General features: G+C 44.4%; 1 long non-coding RNA gene across 9 annotated transcripts in view; it reads right to left on the bottom strand.

The window, feature by feature from the left end:
• Window positions 1–20,917, bottom strand: part of LOC118586042 — a 493,690-nt gene that overhangs the window by 45,826 nt on the left and 426,947 nt on the right. For 2 of the 9 annotated variants that reach the window (XR_004945273.1, XR_004945275.1), the window contains one exon: window positions 3,951–4,235. This is a non-coding gene — a long non-coding RNA (uncharacterized LOC118586042). Of the gene's footprint in view, window positions 1–3,950; window positions 4,351–20,917 lie in introns of those variants that run through there. The other 7 variants (XR_004945277.1, XR_004945271.1, XR_004945272.1 and 4 more) reach the window with 6 other exon arrangements.

Below are 20,917 nucleotides of genomic sequence, written 5' to 3'. Positions count from 1 at the left end.
GACTTTGCGCTGTCCTCCAACCTTGCGAAGTTGCGGACTTGCTGCACGCCTGGCCCCGCTGACCTTAGCCTAAGTCTTCTGTCCGCACACTAGAGAGAAGGCTCTCCCACTGCCAATTCTTCCACACTCCCCAGTGGAGGTTGTCCACCCCTTTTGCAGTCTGCTTCCGAGGCAGGGTTTGTCTTGACCTCTCTACCCCACTGCTCCGCGCGCGCGAAATGAACGCAGCGCTGGCACCCAGGGCGCCCAGGAAGTGTTCCTGAGTCTCCTCGATGGGACTGAGATCCCAAGGCTAGTCCTTGGTTGGGATTTTCCTAACCAGGCCTAGCCTCTTAGTGGAGCAAAGGATGAAGGTGCCAAGACAGCGGCTCCTGATTGCCTATCATTTCCACAGACTGCGGGACAGGGATTTCTCAAAAACTGGAATTTCCCCCCACCCACTCCGAGATCCGATCCCGGGATCGGATGAGAAGCATGTCATCGCGAGGAGCAAGTCCTTTAAAAACAGCCTTGGACCGGCTACTCTGGAGGAGGAATAAACATATCCTCAACAGCAGACTTGCAGAGATACGGCATTAAATGTGCAGAAAGCCATTCTGTTAGGAAAAATCAAGCTAGTTTCCGACAGCAAGCCCTAACCTTACGGTTAAAAGTTAAAATGGCAAACATGTCCCCGAAGGAGGAAATGGTCATTTTGCTTATGTAGCTCTTGATGGCTTCTTTTTGATTTTCAACTAAACAAACCAACATTTTCGGCATTGTTGTGAATCTAGAGGCTATGTTCTTTTCGCTGAATCAATCACAAGGCTACTTTTCTCTCCCTCGCTGACAAAAGTTACAGCTCTTTCTTACACAGACAGGTTTGGAAGTATTAAAAAAATAAATAAATAAAAACTGTTTCCAGTATAACTTGAATTCCTGACCAAAAAAATTTATCACAGATCAACCTCCCCCGAAATTCTACATTGAGATAAAAGTCGAAAAGATGTCGGACACCTGTTAGGTAGACAATAGCTGGGAATTAACCGATTGCCGGGGGGGGGGGGGGGGGGAGTTTGATCAAGACTGGTTCAAGGAGAGGTAAAGACTCGACGGAGAGACTGGACCTTTATTACATTCTGGAATGAATAATCAAATATAACGAGTAAGTCCTAGAGACCCCCAAGCACTTCACTTGCCAAATCTCGTATCTGAAACGCAGTTAGCGTTTCAGCGAAGCACTCTCCGCTCCAGGGTTATTTTATGAAAAGCGGACAAGCGGCAAAAAGAGTTTTCATTATGTTTCCCTGTAATACCACCGTATAACCCCTCAAAGAAGACCCGAAACCAGACCAGGATGGGGGGAAAACTGGGGTGTAAGGAGGAATGTCATTTTTTTTTAAAGAAATGGAATCGAAAGAATATTTCTTTAGTTTTTGTTGAATTATAGTTATCTTTTAAGGGCATAAAAACTTGTTTCCCACTCCTACTTCCTCTTTTTTCTTTTTCTTTTTCTTTCTTTCTTTCTTTTTTTTTTTTTTTGAGGGCAATAAAGAGTTTTCTGTAACCCCTGGGCAAGGGCGGAAGCAGGTTCGGGGAGGGCGCTGTGCATCTCCCACTGCGTCCAATAGGGGGCGCTGGCACCAGACCGCCGAATCGCTTCTCTACTGAGCTGCTCCTGGCCCCACCGTGACAGCCCCTGGTGTGGTCGAGCATAGAGCTTTCGTCTTCGCGGATAAAAAGTGATTAAAGACTAATTTCTTTTTGTGTGTGTGAGTGTGAGTGTGAGTGTGAGTGTGTGTGTGTGTGTGTGTGTGTGTGTGTGTGTGTGTTGTATAGAGAGGGTATCAGTTTTAACCAACTACGAAAATGTAGAGCTTTGATGTCATAAAGAAACTCCCATGGGTTGAAAAATCACAAGGTTTCTGAGGCAATACGCAGCTAGTGTGTGTGCAGAAATTATCTAATTAAAAATATATTTTCCATACGTTCACACGATCCTTTAGGAAAGCTGACGTTTATCCTTTTGGCTGGCCTGTTAACCCTGCTCAGAGTTTCAAATACTTTCAGCTGTGTCGAAGGCCCTTCTGTTCATTCGAAGGGGAAAGAAGAGACCCAAATATTTAAATCCCTCACCCCACCCCAAATAGTTACAGAACTTGTTCCTTCTCCTACTTTCTGTAAACAGAGGCAGTTATGTGACAGACATTTTACCCTGTCGGTTCCTCAAAACCGGGTATAGATGACAAAAAAACAATTCTAATAGCAAGAACCCGGTGTTGGACCACATAACCATCATAGCACAAGGAGAAATCTAAATAAAATTGTAACCCCCCCCCAACCCCAACTTAAAAAAAAAACAACACTACCTTTCACCTGTATTTAAATAGGGTGTCTTTAATTACAGCGGCGGGGGTTGCCTGAGGCTGGAATGAAATTAGCAGTCATTATGGTCCTTTAACTCCGTGGTGCTTTGATCAGCCCTAGATTAGTTTTGCAGGCCTAACAAAGGCTCGACAGCAAGCGGTGGGCTGTAAATAAGACCGCGCGACCTGCCCTCCATACCTTCTCTCTTGTCAATCATAGCTCTATCATTCAGCCCAAGATTAACCTTTATCTACCAAAATTTTAAATAAAAAAAGAAGAAAAATAAAGAGGAGGAGGAGGAGGAGAAAGAAGGAAAAGGAGAAGGAGGCGTAAGTACAGGCCCCTGACCACCGCACGCCTGGGTGGCAGAGGTCGCCAGAAGCCTCCTTGAACTGCGATGACGGGCGGGTGTCAGGATGCAGGCTCCGCACACTGGCCTTCCCAGCCACACTTCTCCGGCGGAGAAGCAGGCGCTTCCCGGTACTGCTCATCCCTACAGGGCCTCCCTCCACGAACCCAGCCCATCCATCCATCCTCTCCTCGACTTGGAGGGGAAACGCGTGTCTAAATCACGTGCACTAAGTTTCTGGGCTGAAAAATACCTATCTCGTCTACTACGTGCAGAGAAAAACAAATCAAAACAAAAACAAAACAAACAAACAAACAACCACAACAAAAAACCCCGCCGCAGCGACAAAACCCTTCCCGGAGCGTGGGATGCAGATGGCAACGTTGCTCGGTTGTCATCAGAGGGCGCCAGAGAGCAACCCACCGCCCTAGCCGGCTTTCCTCAGCCCTCCCAGCTCCCAGCCTAGCCCGCCTGTCATTCCTTCTCAGGTAATATTTCTTGATGATCCTGCCCCCTTGCGTTTCTATCTTCCTCTATTCCAGTTGCATAAAGAATGAAGGTTCGCCATGTCCCCTGCCTGGCTTTTTTTTTTTTTTTTTTAATGCAAGCTCCCTCTCACCCCAATTACCGCCCCCACCCCCGAGTCCCGACGGCGATTGAAGTGAGCCCTTCAGGAACTGTACATTTCATCGCAAGTCACAGCGGTCTGCTAAAGGCTCTTTGTAGGACAGCAATACTAGAGTTTAACAGTTTTAAGATGGAAGCCCGAAATTTTTCATTATTGGATTTATCTATAGAGACTCGCGGATCTGTTTCTTAGTTTTTACTTAAAAAGAAACACTCACACCCCTTTCAAGCCACCTTGATTGCCTTCAGACCTAAAACTAACTGCTGAGAAGGGAATAAAATGTCATCTCAATCCTGCATTTGTTAAAGAGATCTTAATTAGCATTTAATTCCCAAACTTAACATCTTCAGACTTAAATCGGCCTGTGTTAAATGACTACCACACAGGATGATTTCTTAAAGGTCACAAAAAAAAAGAAAGAAAGAAAGAAAGAAAGAAAGAAAGAAAGAAAGAAAGAAAGAAAGAAAGAAAGAAAATAAAAAGAAAAAGGAAGAAAGAAAAAAAAGAAAAAGAAAAAAGGCAGAATGAGAGAGAGGGGAAGAAAGTGAGTGAGTGAGTGAATGTGTGTTGGGGGGTGGGGAGAGGGAGCTAGCCTTGAATGTCAAAGTTGGGTTGCAAGCTACTTACGCGTCCATGCCAGAACAGGGTGTTGTCTTGTAGCAGTTTGATTGGCAGGTAAAAAAGCAGTGAACGTGAGGGCTCCGGAGCCTCTTGTCAGCCCAAGCTGGATCACTCCTCACCGGACGGAATGAGCTGAAGGAGCTCGCACTTCCCCCTCTTCCTCCATCCAAGGCACGGAGAATCCATTTCGGCTTTTCTTCTACCAGAGTCTTCCATCAGCCTGCTCCTGTCTTACCCGCACAGCCTCACACCAGCCTCCAAGACCTAGCCTAGCTTTGCCTCTGCAATCCCCTGCAACAAGAAAAATCGTTTATGGCTTAAAACCCCAAATGGCTGATTTTTTAAAAGAGAGAGAGGGAGAGGGAGAGAGAGGAGAGAGAGGGTGAGGGGAGAGAGAGGGGGAGCGGGAAGAATGCACCCAGAGAACAACAAAAAGTCAGTTATCCTAACACTGCTCTGTCCCCCACCGTACAGAAGAATAAAAAAAAAAAAAAAACAAGCTTTATGTTTTTCAGTGGGTATTCAAAGATAATTTGATGCCATTGTTTCTGCTACAGATGGTTCTTTTAAATACAATAACACGGCTCTTTGTGCAGGCTACTCACAATAAAATCCAAAGCGTTCCCCTGAATAACCATTTTGTTCTCTCTTGTATGGGGCCAACAAAAGATGCCGTGAGGTAATGGGTTCTGTTTATTGAAGCCATAGAATAGGGGTTTGATAAAGATTTTTTTTTTTTTTTAAAGCAGAAGACCTTGGAAGGTTGGGCTGATCTCTTCATATTTTTTGATTAAAATATTTGTCCAATACATTATTCCTTGGTGCAGCTGCAAGCTTCCTCCTCAATTCTTAATCAGCCCAAACATCTGTCTCTTGGAGGCTCTAAAAATCTGCAATTGTATCAGTCATGCAGTAACCTCATCAAACCCCAAGTCTTTAGGCTCACTACGGCTTGAAGCAATGCAGTTTCAGCTGCATTTGGGTGAAAGGAAGTTTGGGGGCTTGGAGACAGCAAACCCAGCCCCACTGACTTAAGGAAAGGAGGCTTTCTCTCCCCAGGCTAGCTGACCATGCTATCAGACACATGTGTATGAGCACGGCCTTCTGGCCTTCTTCCCTCCTGAGTTGCTTCCCCCCTCTGCAAGCATCTGACATGTGTACATGAGGGCAGGGGCAAAGCATGTTTTCTTTCTGGCTGACCTTCCTTTCTGAAAATCCTAGACTGGGGACCTAGGTGTAGCAGAACCTGTTAAAGGTCCATCTCTACACTCAAGGGCCCCCCTCTTAGCTCTCCATGATTCATCCCCAGCTACTTGTGACTGTGCAGGGTCTGAGGACGGAACTGCTGGCCAGCCTCCAGCCTTGGTGCCTCAGCTGGGGTGGCTTTTGCAGCTAGCTTCTCCCCTTGTTTCAGTACTGTTTCCTCCTACTCAGGAAACCCAACCTCTAAACTCAAGGAAAGTCTGAATGAGCTCCCAGAGCGCTGCAGGAAGCATTTAGTTTTTGGCTGGTCTAGGTACATTTCTAGAGACTTTTTTTTTTTTTTTCTGAGACAGGGTTTCTCTGTGTAGCTTTGTGCCTTTCATGGAACTCCCTCTGTAGTCCAGGCTGGCCTCGAACTCACAGATATCCGCCTGGCTCTGCCTCCCAAATGCTCGGATTACAGGCATGCACCACTCCTTTCTAGAGACTTGATGCCATTGCCCTTAGGCCTGCAAGAGCCCGGAGGGACTGTTACTACTCCAGACTTCTGCTGCCTGCATTATTTGGGGCAAGACAATAGTCTGGGAAAATGCTTTTTATCTTAAAAACAAGTTTTCTCTGAAGTTTCCAAATGCCCCCCCCCCCTTATTACTCTTTCTTCCATCTCCAAAACAAAAGATAAACATTCAAATGACTCCTTTAAAAAAATCTGATACCGGGCTGGAGAGATGGCTCAGAGGTTAAGAGCACTGACTGACTGCTCTTCCAGAGGTCCTGAGTTCAATTCCCAGCAACCACATGGTGGCTCACAACCATCTGTAATGAGATCTGGCACCCTCTTCTGTATACATAATAAATAAATTAAAATCTTAAAAACAAAAATCTGATACTGCCGGGTGGTGGTGGCGCACACCTGTAATCCCAGCACTCGGGAGGCAGAGGCAGGTGGATCTCAGTGAGTTTGAGGCCAGCCTGGCCTACAGAGCTAGTCCAGGACAGCCTCCAAAGCTACAGAGAAACCCTGTCTCAAAAACCAAACCAACCAACCAACCAAACAAACAAAGAAAATCTGATACCATCTTATTTTTTTCCTTTTGGAAGCAATTCTGTTATTAGTTTACAAATAGCCATCTCACAAGGGATTTGGGGAGGATGGTTACTTAAACACTAGAAACAAACAAAACCTTGGCAGCAAAATCACTTCACAAGTTATTTCTCAATAATTTATATTCTAAATTATTTCTGTATTTTGAAACGGGTCTCACAATGGAGCCCTGGCTGGCCTTGTTGCCTCTGCTGGGATTGAAGGGGTGCACCATTACACCTTGATTAAATTACTTATTGTGTAAATTGTTGGGGTAAACATCCTTGTGTAAATATGAAAAGAATGAAAATTGAGGCAGTACTTTAAAAGGTTAAACATTTGAGACTGGCTGCAAAACAGGGAGCCCCAAATGGGGTCCGGCAGCTGAATGGTAAAGCCCTCACCTAGCATGCATGAGGTTTTAGGTTCAATCCCCAATACTGCCAACAAGAAAAGACAATGAGTGTGTGAGGTGGGAGGGACCTTTAAGATTGGTTAAGAGATGTGTGGGTGTTTTCTACTTGGGGCACTATGGGAAAGGGTGGGGCACATTGCAGTCTGTAGGAACATTTCCAGTAACTGGGAATGAGGGAGGCAAGTGTGAAATGAACGCCCAAGTTGTCATAGCAACTAACTCTGGAAAGACCAGAGTGGACCATTGTACTTCTCTCCCTGTGTTTTACTATTTAGACTCACGAGGATGTAGTCCCCTGCCTCTTCCCCCCTTCCCAGTTTTATGTGGACTACAGTAAGATTCAAGCCCCTGACCTCTCTTGACATGGAGGGATTTAGACCTAAGACTCAGGCTCAAGGTGAGATATCCTGCATACCTTAGAATCTGTACTGTCCCAGCGCTAAGAAGTTTAAAATTAGCTGTCCCCTGCCTGTCTCTTGTTAAGTGACCAAGGAGGTGTGTGTGTGTAAGCTATCCAAAGTCTCAAAAGCCTTCATTCAACCATTAAGATGACCAACAGTGAGCTATGTAGGAAATGTCCTGGCAAGTGACAGCCCAAGGCACAAACTGCCTTTGCAGATGAGGAATCTGGAGCCAGTGAAGAACTACTTAGGAAGGAAAGGAGGAAAGAAGGGAGGGAGTGCAGAACAGGGAAGAGGAAAAGGTGGAAGGGGGAGGGAGGGAGGGAGGACAGAGGGGAAGGGAGGGGAGGAAGGCAGCCAGAGAGGTCTTAACAATATAAATTCAGAGTCAGATATTAGGGTGAAAGCTGAAAGATCAGAGACACAGAGCAGCAGCCATAGAGCCATCTTACCTCTAAGAATCCTCAGATGGAATAGGGGAACCCTGTCTCTAAGTATCCTCAGATGGAACGGGGGATTCTGTCTCTACTCACCTTATATTCCTGTCTCCACCTCCCTAGTGTTGGGATTAAAGGTGTGCACCACCACTGCTCGTCTGTTTCTCTTTTAGACTGGCTCAATCTCATGTAACTCAGGGTGGCCTTGAACTCCTGATATTCCTGCTTCCTCCTTTCAAGTGCTGGAATTAAGGGTGTGTGCACCACCACTGCCTGGCCTCTATGGTTAACTAATGGCTAACTCCACTCTGATCTCCAGGCAAGTTTTATTTGTCAGAATACAAAAAAAAAAAAAAAAAAAAAATAGTACACAACGAATCCATATGCTTTATCTGTATATTTGAAATACTTTTAATTTTGTTGGCCGGTGGTGGCACACACCTTTAATCCCAGCAGAAGTAGAGCCAGGCTGATCTCTGTGAGTCTGAGGCCAGCCTGGTCTATAGAGTGAGTTCCAGGACAGGCTCCAAAGCTACACAGAGAAACCCTGTCTCAGGAAAAAAAAAAAAAAAAAAGTGTAACTCCAGTTCCCAGGGATCCAACACCTTCTCCATGAGTAATAGGCATGCACATGGTGCACATACATACACATAGGCAAAACACTCATATACATAAAACAAAACCAAACAAAACAAAAAAACAAAACAAAAAACCAAATCTTCCACAAGCAAGAACAGGAACACAAACACAACCTGCTCCTCCTGCCTAGGCCTCCTGCTGACCGGGGCCACAGATGAGCAGTACCATGCCTGACTGCATTATGTCCTCTTGAATTTACCAGTGCATAGTTCCACCTGCTAAACTTGAGATCTCTGAGCCAAAGTGCACATAATTTCAACCCACAAACACAATCACAGATCCACCGCCACACGCAGTTTCCATGTTTAGAAGTTTGGAAAGGCACCCAAATGGTAGCGCTGACTTTCTGTTCCTCTGTTTCATAGGCACAAGAGTTGGCAGTTAGCTTGGGTAACTAACTTACCGGTATTTTGCCATTGTTGTTGAGACAGCATCTCAAACAGTCGAGGCTAGCCTTGAACTTGCTATGAAGTTGAAGATGACCTTAAAGTCATCTTCCTGCCTCCATCTCCCAAGGGCTGGAATTACAGGTATGCACTGCCACACCCAGGATATCCAGGGCTAAGGACTGAAAGAGCCTTGTGCTTGCAAGGCAAGCGTTCTACAAGGAAGTCCCATCCTCAGCCTCATGCATGAATGGTAAATACATTCGTAGAAGGTATTGCTGTGGCAGATTGCCAAAAAAAAAAAAAAGGAGGGTGTTCTTTGGGGATTTGTCTAGAAAGGAATTAATGATCCAAAAGAACATTCCAGGGGGAATTTCTATTGCTTTTTTCCAACAGTGCCTCCTAATATTCCCTTCTCGTTGAAGAATGAATAGCATTCTACTCACCTCAGCCACCAGTACTGGGACTCAGGCTTAGGGCTTTCTCACATACCATCACATCCCAGACTTTCCTTAGGCTACACTGATCCAGGTCACAGTTCCATGACTTTCGATTAAAAAGGTCTGAGGCAGTTTCAGCCTTAAAGCTCCAGCCTCAGAACCCAAAGAGCTGGGAGGGAAATACAGTACGAACAGGCCCTATGATTGCTAATTAACCTCATTAATGACTGTAAACTGGAGAACATTTATATTTGTATTATCTCAGAAAGGCAACAGAATACTTTGCTTTCCATGAACTTACCCCCAATCCCCATGGGTGATTCCTTATATCAAAACTATCCTTCAATGTTGGTAGCCCTTATTTTAAAACAGGAAAATATAAAATAAACATTGTTATTTTCATAGGGACTGTGGCGAGTTGAATTTGTATCTCATAAAATTAAACATATGGAGAACAAGGTATAATAGATTTTTTACACTTTGGCTGCCGATGAGGCAACGGTGGCCAGCTCTCACCGGCAGCCTTGTCAGCGGTGTGTTTACTAGCTTATTTGAATTAAAATAAAGCTTTGCTTCTGCTGACTGCACGGCATTATCTGTGAGACCGTAATCCTTCGAGCAAATCCTGTATCTTCTAGAACTGGCTCTTTTGTTTGGGATTACTGAGAGCTTAGTTTATCACAAAGAAGAAGGAGGCATCTTTCTCCTCCTCATAATTAAGTGTAGGGACTAACTCAGAAACAAACCCGGAGAGATGCACTATTTAGAGTTATATTTCTATGCAGAATGGGGAGGGGACGGGTTGGTAAGTGTACTACAGGATTTCAGCCCATTAAAATTAAGAGCAACAGCCAATGAGGCACCGATGGCCTGCTCACAGGGCAGCGATTCTGTGGGAAGGATCTGAAAGTGTGTCTGCACAGAGGAAGTTACTTCACGTCAGGCTTGAGATAGTATGCTGTACTTCCTGGGTGTCAATTTAGTTCTTCTTCCGTTATGCCAAGAGGCTGCCCAATGAATAGCTGTTCCGAGCAGGGTTGTTAAGTGAGAAATACACAGAGCAAAATACTTTGGTTCATTAGGAAAAATAATACAACTTTTCCTCCCTAGAATTGTCAACACTTTGCCTCCAAGATGCAGGCGATTTTTAGCAAAATTCCAGCTTCTTCTTAAGATTCCAGGCAAGCTTCCACATGTACAGATAACCCAAATGCATGTTCAAAGAAGGGATTTTTTTTTTTCAGAATGATATGCACAGACTGCTTAATAATTCGTGTACCCACTGGTGTCTGTTTATGTCTATTTATTGAAGGAAAAGGAAAACAGGTTGATTTATCAATGTCACCAACATTAATTGTCACAGACAGCAATTGGGAGGCTATTTGTGAAACCCAAACAGACCCTGCTAAAGCCGGCCCTCAGGCAGAGTGACAGTTCAGAACATCTGCTAGCCTTCTGGCTGAGCCTGCACTAGAAGTCATGGGGTGCACAGCTGTAGGCATTTCAGCCTTTCTTCCCCCAACATCTGTCACAGCAGTATAATAATGTAGGTAATTATCAACACCTTACATAAACTGTTTGCTATTTCAGTTTTGAGAAAGAGTAAAATTAGTGTTTCAATCCTTGGCAAAAAATTGAGATAAATGTAATTTTTTTAAATCTAAATGAATGAATAAAGGATCTGATCTTTTTTTTTTTTTTAAAGCACACATTTAAAATATTTTTGGCAGCTGATTTGGGTATGTATTATATTAAAGCAAACTTCACACATGAAGGTGCCATGATTTGTGATAAAAAGGTAGCATTTACTAAAACCACACAATTGTGGCATTGATTGTGTCTTTATAAGAAATTTAAAACATCACTCTAACACAGTCCACAGTGCTGAATTATTAAAAACCGCCTCTGCCCACCCGTCTTTCACTGCTAGAATTCTACAGCATCAAGGCAAATGAACTCAAGTTCATACTGTGCCACCTTAGTCATGAAAAGTCAAGCACCTTATGTATACCCAAGGATCCAAGGATTCCTACCCTTCCCCTTGGTTTTTCAAGACAGGCTTTCTCTGTGTAGCCCTGGCTGTCCTGGAACTTGTTCTGTACACTAGAGATCTGCCTGGCTCTGCCTCCCTAGTGCTGGAATTAAAGGCATGTGGATCCTTCATTCTTTCAGTGCAACCTGCATACAGATCACCTAGAAGACACAAGGTGTTACTGTGCCATAGCTGATTCCATTGGTCGGGTAAGCTCTTTTCCAGCCCAAACAACCCTGAGCAACAAGATTGTCTTTTAAAGTACCTGTTCTGGGGGAAGATGCTGTGGTCAGTGATGTCTCTTGCTGGGTAGAGCCTAGCTTCATCATCTACTCATGTAGTGTCATGGTTGCCAACTCATACACACCTCTTTTGTTTCTGCTACAAAAGGGATGCTATGTTTGACAGAGGCTGTGATTCTAGTATGTTCAGGCAAAGAGAAGGGAAAAATTGAAAAGTGCTGTAAATTCTACCCACAGTGAGGAAGCATGGTGGGGTCAGAAGGTCATAATCACCATCTCACAGGCAGTTTGGCCTAGACCACTGTTTGCTAAAGTTTCTATATTGTCACAGAAGGGTATGGGAAGGGGTTGGAGAGATGTGTCTTAGCTACTTTTCTATTGCCGTGATAAAGCACCAAGACCAAGCCGACTTAGAAAAGAAAAAAAAATTGGAGGGAGATGGTAGTTCTAGAGAGTTAGAGTCTCTGACCATCATGGCGGGGAGCATGGCAGCAGGCAGGCATGGTGCTGGAACAGTAGCTGAGAGCTCACACCTGAGCCACGTTCACCGGGTAATTCCAAGGGTTTCAACATCCTCTTCTGACCTTCAGAGGCATGAGGCATGCAAGTGGTACACAGACATACATACAGGTAAAACAGCCATACACATAAAATAAAAACAAATACAAAAATTAAACTAAAAAAGGGGAGCTCATTAAAAAAAAGAAGGAAGATATAAGAAAAAGGAGCTGTGTTTTTGGTTGTGAGCCTAGCCTTTAATGGCTGAGCCATCTCTCCAGGGGTTGGAGATTTAGCTCAGTGGTAGAGCACTTGCCTAGCAAGCACAAGGCCCTGGGTTCAATTCTCAGCTCAAAAAAAAAAAAAAAAAAAAAAAAAAAAAAAAAAAGAGCTGTGGAAACTGCTGGGAGAGAATTGTGGTATAAATCCTTATTTTCAAACAGGTTTGATTTAACACATATGGAGTAAAATCAAACAGTTATTTTGATCGCAATTGATGTGTTTAATATTATTCTTTTTTAAAGGATTATCTTGTGGAGGATGGATATTTTATTAATGGGTTCTCTATGGCAAAATACTGTGTCACAAACTTCAACACTCACAATCTAAAAATCAAGAAAGAGAAGGCAGAAGTAAATGGAGGTAGTAGGAATAAAGATCACCGTGATGATTATGGTGACTCATGCCTGTAATCCCAGTGCTCTGGAAGCTAAGGCAAGGACACAGAGTGAGCCCTTTTCCCAAACAACCATTAGACTAAGCAAAATCAAAACCAAAGGAAACCCAAGAATAAAGGTGAATAAAGAAAAAGAACTTCACAGATACTGACAGAGAGTAAAGCAGTGTGGGTATAAGGAGAAAGGAAGGAGGTATTGAAGGCCAAATGGACCATCGGGGCCAGCTGGAAATGTAGGCGCTGCAAGGCTTGATATTTCCTATAGACAGTCCAACTGGAAGACTAAGTCCTGGGAAGAGAAATACTCTTAAATCATCAGCTTGACATTGGTTTTGAAGTCTGTTGAAGTGGGCGCATTTGGTAGTTTTCCATCTCCTGTTTTGATATATTCTGAGGTTCAGAAAAAGGAAAGAGAAGAAAGCAAATCCTTTTCTGAGTAACTCAGGGACTGTTTTATTGGGGACTTGGACTTTGTGAGGGCGTTGCTTTCCCCACCAGGTTAAGGCAGAGCAAGCACATAAGAAACAGCAGATATTTGGGCAAACATCAAGATGATTGTGATAGAAAACCCTTCTGAAGTGGGGACTGTGCAGGAACATTCAGTGTGCTTTGTGAGTACCGGGCACCCTGTCCACAAGTATACTTCCTATATGTAAGACTCTGTTCTGGCATGTTAGGGTCAGACTCTGCTGGGATCTGTGTCACATCTCTTGGGATGCAGAGTTTGCAGCCAGCCCACATTCCTTTGTGTTATCATCCATCCCCATGTAAGCCCACTGCCTCCCTCTTCCTTCATTGAGAGTTTTGATATGGTCTCATCTTTCCTGGGTGTGTCCTAGGCTTGTTCCACCCTTTAGGTTTTCAAAATCTGAAATAAATGGCTCATAAATTGATCCTCCAAAACAAACAGGTGACTGATAACAACATTAGATGTTTCCTTCAAAGTTCTGAGTTTGTGTCATTGCTCTTTGGAGAAGGGACACAGATTGTGGCTATTTCTCTGTCTCTTGGGTCAACAGTGAAGTGCCTTTCCTGTAACACCCATGAATTCATCGGTCAGTATCTGCAGAAGTATGTCTTTTTCTCTAAAACTAGCTATATGTGATAGAGTTATTTTCTTCTAAAAATCTTTGCTGATTTTTAGGTTCTACTATCTAGAGAGATACAATGATGGAGGAGAATTAGAGGACATTTTTGTTTTTTTTGTATTGAGACAGGGTTTCTCTGTGTGGCCATGGCTGTCACTTTGTAGCACTTTGTAGACCAGGCTGGCCTCAAACTCACAGAGATCCGCCTGCCTCTCCCTCCAGAGTGCTGGGATTAAAGGTCTGTGCCACCACCTTTCAGCTTTTTGATTTTTGTTATTTGCTTCTTTATTTATGGTTTGTTTTTATTTTTGAGACAGGGCTTCACTATGTATCCTTGGCTAGCTTGGGAACTTATTATGTAGACCAGGCTAGCCCAGTACTCACAGAGATTCATGAGCCTCTTCCTCACCTGTGCATGCAACCATAGCTGGCTTAGGATTAGAGTTTTTAAGGGTGATATTAATTTTTTCCTTACTAATATTTATGATTATTACACCGAAGAGACAACTTGAAAGGCAACTCTCACTGCTCTGCCTCGCTAGCCCTAAGCAACCATACCAAATTTTCCAACTTCCCTTCTGAAGTTGGCCCACACCAAGTCAGCACACACATACTATTGAATGTCATTGTGTCATTTTAGATTTAGAAATTTGACTGCTATTTTTATTCACTTCTCTGTACACACACTTTTTTTTTTTCTTTTGAAACAGGCTGGCCTCAGTGAGGATGACCTTGAACTCTGGTCCTTCAGCCTTCACTTTCTGAGTGCTGGAATTGCAGGTGTGCCCCACACCTACACTGAGAATCAAACTCAGAATCTCATGCATTGTAGGGAAGCACTCTTCCAGCTGAAGGCAAACCATATCCCCAGCCCCTGGTGCTGTGCTTTGGTGGACTGTGTCAGTATAGAGCATAGACTTACTCTAAATACTACAGTTATTTAAGAAAACATAATTATTGTATGTGGGAGATGTGTGACCGTGAATACACATACACCATTGCACATGCATGAATTGGTTCTCTCCTTTCACCTTTCTGTGGGTCCCAGGGATTGAACTCGGATTGTTAGGCCTGCACAGTAAGCTCCATTACTTCCTAGACCACCTGACCAGCCCAAATATTACACATTCTTTCTTAAAAATTTTATTAATTCTTTGACAGTTTTGTGTGATTCATTTTTATAATGATTATCGTGTGTGTGTGTGTGTGTGTGTGTGTGTGTGTGTGTGTGTGTGTGTATGCATACACCTGCCATAGTATGGATGTGGAGGTCAGAGGACAACCTGGAGGAGTGGATTCTCTCCTTCACCATCAATCCCAGGGATTGGTATCAGGTCATCTGGTTTAGCAGCAAGTGCCTTTACCTACTGAGCAGACAGGGTTTCTCTGTGTAGCCCTGGCTGTCCTGGAACTTGCTCTGTAGACAAGGCTGGCCTCGAACTTACAGACATTTGCCAGCATCTGCCGCTGAGTGCTGGGATTAAAGGCAGGCGCTAACACACCCAGTGGATCCTCTTTCGTAGAAGGGGAAATGAGCAGCACAGACTCAGAGTCTTGAAATAGCCCGGAGAGGAGAGGTGTGAACTTGGTTTAGGGCAGGTCTGTGGGTAGACAGTAATGAAGTGCTCTGTCGACCCTTTCCTCCTTGAGTCATCTGAGAAAAGTATCCATTTCTCCATCTTATCACTAACATGTACGGGACGGCAGGGGCAGACAGTTTAGAAGTGCAGGCCATGTTCTCCAATGCTCATGAAGCAGGCCCTGTTAATGTTGTCATAGTAGCCTGCTGTTCTGACCATGTCAAAGCTTTCACATAAGGAGCTCTGTAACAGTCTGTCAATCAAGGGTCATAGGAAGCATTTTTTTTTTTTTTTTTCTGGACAGGGTTTCTTTGTGTAGCTTTGCGCCTTTCCTGGAACTCACTTGGTAGCCCAGGCTGGGCTCGAACTCACAGAGATCCGCCTGCCTCTGCCTCCTGAGTGCTGGGATTAGAGGTGTGCACCACCACCACCCGGCAGGAAGCATTTTTGAGTGTAAATGATTATTAGCTTTACTATGGTAAAGCTAAACAGATTTGGAGGAGTCTCCTCACAATGTGAGGAAGCCTTGAACATCTGTTACCAATATGAAGAATAATTTGAAGGTTATAACAGAGCAGTTTATCAGAAACCTGCCCCCTAGCTGAGTGAGATGGTACACATCTGTAATCCCAGGATACTGGAGAAGGATGCTGAAGGATCAGGGGTTCAAGGTCTCAGCTGCTTAGTACATAGTGAGTTCAAGGCCAGACTGGGCTGCATGAAACCTGCCTTGAGAAAATAAAATGGAGACTATTGGTGAAATTATTAAGGCCACTCCACGTAGTTAAAAGGGAGGTTTATTTTGTGGGGTAACTTACAAATGAAGGGGTAGGTTGCAGGGTCTGGGAAAGGTATGGCACAGTCCGGCGGTGTTCTCTGGAGAACTCTGCTCGGTCTACCTCCAGCATCCAGTGTCCTGGAACCAGGAGAAGCCTCTCCTCTTGATCCTGGGTCTTCCGCTTCCTCCCTCAGCCCCGCCTTGTGGGCGTGACCATTACCGAAGCCTCAATGGGGGTTGGAACTTCCAGGCCAAGGCTGGAATGGCTACCTACTACAGGAGACAGAGACAGAGATAGACAGACAGAGAGAGACACACACACAGAGACACAGAGACAGACAGACAGACAGACAGACAGACAGACACACACACACACACACACACACAGAGAGAGAGAGAGAGAGAGAGAGAGAGAGAGAGAGAGAGAGAGAGATGGCTGTACTTTTCCTCTTTTACCTTCTTTTGCAACCCTGTTTTGACTTTACTAGTTAGCTGCTTTTGTGTTATATATGCAATATATAATGGCCCTCTTCCTCTCTCACACTCATCAATAAGACAGACAGACAGACAGACAGACAGACATCTTGGTACAGATGGAGGCTGATACCTTGTACTGTGAAATTCAGTCAGTTTTCTCTACTTCCAACATTTTGAGACAGGGGTTCATTCTGTAGCCAGGGCTGGCCTTGAACTTATAATTCTCCCACCTCAGCCTTCCAAGGAGTGGCCTCACAGCGTTGTGTCACCATGCTGGACTTAACACATCACACCACACTTAGACATCGGGCACACTTTTCATTCCCTTACTGGCTGTTTTGCGTGTCCACTTGACACAAGCTGGAGTCATCAGAGAGGAAGGAGCCTCAGCCAAGGAAATGCCTCCATGACATCCAGCTGTAGGGCATTTGCTCATGTTGTGATCAATGGGGGAGGGCCCAGCCCATGATGGGCGGGGCCATTCCTGGGCTGGTGGTCCTGGATTCTATAAGAAAGCAGGCTGAGCAAGTCGGGGGAAGCAAGCCAGTAAGCAGCTCCCGTCCATGGCCTCTGCATCAGCTCCTGCCTCCAGCATCCTGCCCTGCTTGAGTTCCTGTCCTGACTTCCTTCCACAGCAATGTGGAAGTGTAAGCCAAATAAGTCCTTCCCTCCCCAATGTGCTTTCTGGTCCTGGTGTTCTGTTGTAGCAATAGAAACTCTAACTAAGGCAATTCCTGACATATCATGGAAGACTTACAAAGTCATTAACCAATATGGACTATTATCAGTATATAAAGCAACCAGGAGGGAGATTGCATTCTTTGGAAAGGTGAAAATTCACTAGGCCCTGAAACGATCAGTGGAATTCTCTTCTAGAGAAAGCAGTTGATGTGCACGGGGCCAGGAACCAGGCCGCAGGCTAGACGGAAACACCTGTTGCCAGCTGTGCTGTTCAGAGCCAGCTGTGCTGTTCACAGTGCTCTCTCTTCCTGGTCTCCATTCTTGCCTGCAGGTTAGCTCATTCTCTAACTCCATAATACCGGCAGAGAAGACAGCACACGTGGATGTGAATGGGTCAAACACAAGGGCAGGCTACATTTTGTGCTCACTAAAATTGCTGTCTGCAGTCAGTAGCAGACGCAGTGAGGAGAGACAGCTTCTCCAAACACTGCCTTGGCTCCCATACCCAGTTTCCCTTTCTCCCACCTTCTCCAGCTAGCTGGCCTTACAGCACACCGTCCTCATTTTATGTTGCAGGCAAAAAGCCAATGAAAATACAATCACATTTAAAAGCCTTTTAAACCGTGAGCACCTCCCTTTTCCCCATGGTTCCCTGCTTTTTCACATTCCCACTTAGCAGCTTTTAAAGCGGTTTCCCCAACTCTTGGCCTGACTCACTCTACCTCTGGAGTTGATGCAGCAAAAGTCCGCTCGTCAAGAGACATTTACATCCATTATACTCCTCCACACCTCTCCATGGCTAACTCCAGGTATGGGCTGGCTCCTTGTCTAGGCTATTTTGCATATTCCAGGCCATTTACAAGCAAGCCAAGTGTAATAAATACAGTCATTACAATCCCAGCACTGAGCCAGGTAACCCCAGTTGATGAGTGTCAGGTCCTGCCTCAAAACCCACAGTGGACAGTGTCTGTGTGGTCTTTTCTTCACACTGAAGCCGCCAGAAGATTTACTTAGTCACCCGTGAAATCCCATCTTCACAACCAAAGTCTCTCTTTTGTCTTATATAGAATGCTTTGGAGCTTAGGCTCTGAGATGAGCTAGTCACTCGGTTCAGCTCCTGAAGTACCTATTTCTTTTCTTTTTTTCTTAGACCAGTTATAAAAATGCAAGCATCCCTAGGTCTATGATGACCAGGAGAGTGGTTCCTGGAAGAGAGAGGCAGCAGGTAGAGGAAGGATCTCATTGAGGAGACTCGACTTTGGTTCCTTCCCTCAGACCTCCTCCTCTTTTTATAATGGCAAGTAGGTAACTCACAGAAGAGGTCCAAATAAATAGCAAACATATGAAAATTGTGAGCTGGGAACCAAACAGATGTTCTGGAAGAACAGCAAGCACCTAGAACCTTCTTTACTGCTGTATCTCCCCTGCTTTTAAAGAAAGGTACCTACCTCGCTTGTGTGTGTGTGTGTGGTTTCTTTCCTCCTTCCTTCCTTCCTTCCTTCCTTCCTTCCTTCCTTCCTTCCTTCCTTTCTTTCTTTCTTTCTTTCTTTCTTTCTTTCTTTCTTTCTTTCTTCTGAGACAGGGTTTCTCTGTAGCTTTGGAGCCTGTCCTGGATTAGCTCTGTAGACCAGGGTGGCCTTGAACTCACAGAGATCTACCTGCCTCTGCCTCCTGAGTGCTGGGATTACAGGTGTGCACCACCACCACCCGGATTTTTTTTTTTTTTAATTAAGAAAATTTTTGTATTCATTTTACATACTACCCGACTTTTAAAGGAAGAATTGTAATTGTGTTTTAGACAATCAGGAAAGAGAAATTGTCATGTCTTCACTCTTTACTCAGCTAACACTGAGTGTGGGGCCTTGGGGATGGTTCGGTAGGTAATAGAGTCTGAGAGCTTCACAACCAAGTTTGGTCACCAGAACCCAGAGTCAAAGGTGAGAACTGACTCTTGGAAGTTGGCCTCTGGCGAGGCATCCTGGCGCACGCCTTTAATCCCAGCACTTGGGAGGCAGAGGCAGGAGAATCTCTGTGAGTTCGAGGCAAGCCTGGTCTACAAAGCGAGTTCCAGGACAGCCAGGGCCACACAGAGAAACCCTGTCTTGAGAAACAAAAAACAAAACAAAACAAAAAGAAAGCTGTCCTCTGACCTTCACTCATGTGTTGTGGGGAAAAATAGCCAATATGGATTGTCTCCTACAGGTGCTGGTTCCTGAGTTCTCTTTGAGGCTTCTGCTAGGAGCCAAAATATAAGATGCTCTGAAGACATCCGACCAGCTTCTTCTGGGAGGCTGTGATGATGTGACTGGCAGGGTTTAGGTCCCCCTTGTCCCCCAGTGCCTCTTCGAGGGCACATGTTAGCAGTGTTAGGAAACATGCACTGCTTAAAAGTAAAATCAGGGCCGAGCGGTGGTGGCACACACCTGTAATCCCAGCACTCCTGAGGCAGAGGCAGGTGGATCTCTGTGAGTTTGAGGCCAGCCTGGTCTACAGAGCTAGTCCAGGACAGGCTCCAAAGCTACACAGAGAAACCCTGTGTCGAAAAACAAACAAACAAACAAACAAAAAGTGAAATTGGTGCCAACTGTCTTTTAACTTAATTTTATTTTTGTCCAGGTGGGACGTACTTCGTTGACTAAGCTGGCCTTGACCCCCTGACAGTGCTACTGCCTCAGCTTTCAAAGTAGCTAGGACTCCAGTACAGGTGTAGCCCACTATACTTGACCTGAACTTTTGTTAAAAATAAAATTGTATGTTAAAATGATAAGAATCAGTGTCATCTAGACATAGCTTAGTGGGTAAAGGCTCTTGCAGTCAAACCAAGGATCTGACTTAATTCCTGGGAGCCACATGGTGGAAGGGGAGACATAACCCGCTCTAACTCCAGAGGGATGCCATAGAACACACACACACACACACACACACACACACACACACACACACACACACGTACATACACACACACATGAATGGGTGTGTACATACACACACACACTCACACACATGAATGCAACACATTAAATAAATAAATTTAAGTTTACATTTAAACAATTATAAGAAATAAATATAAGTCCTCATTGTTTTGTTTCCATTAGTGAGGGAAAAAAGGACAGAAATAAAATCTGAAGTAGAAATACTGTGCCTATGATTGGTACCACACATTGCAAGGATACACTTGCAATTACAACACATAATTCTAACTGGATTTTGTTTTCAGTGCTGGGGACTGCACCTAGGCCTTCATGATTGAGGAGCAAGTGCCCTGTGACTGAGATAAATGCTCAGTCCTCAGGTTGGATTTCTGAGGAACACAAATAAAATTTACATGATGTCCACGGGCTCGAAATGTCCTAAAAGAAACATGGGAGAGATGTGACAAATATGTCTCTCATACTCCAGTGTTGATGTACTACAAAACATGATGGAAATGATGTTGCTGATATTACAATATATAAATAGATGAAGAAAACAGACTCCAGAATGCAGAAAGGGGGCTATTGGAATGGTAATTGCTAGCAGCCCTGAGTAAGGCATCAAGGACTGGAGGTGAAAATGGTTAGTGCAGTTTTTTCTGACTAAGCAGAGCAAAATGTTTCTTTTCCTGTCCTGGAACCCACTTTGTAGACCAGGCTGCCAGGCTGGCCTTGAACTAGATCTGCCTGCTCTGCCTCCTGAGTGCTGCAATTAAAGGTGTGCGCCACCACCGCCCAGCTCTTATACAAAATCTTAAAGCAGCAACTCAAAGTAAAAAAGGTAAAAGGATTCAACTACACAAAAACTAAGAATTTTTAAAATATAATGAAATACAAGTAATATTAATAAACATGTGTAAAAATATAATGAAACCCATTATGTATAATTAACATATGCTAACAAAACCATTAAAAAGAAAATGGTATTTGTTATGTTTAAAACC

Source organism: Onychomys torridus, chromosome 6 (assembly GCF_903995425.1).
Source record: "Onychomys torridus chromosome 6, mOncTor1.1, whole genome shotgun sequence".
In the NCBI taxonomy this organism is placed as follows: Eukaryota; Metazoa; Chordata; class Mammalia; order Rodentia; family Cricetidae; genus Onychomys; species Onychomys torridus.
Note: the sequence above shows the minus strand (reverse complement) of the source record. Positions and strands in the feature narration are given on the sequence as shown.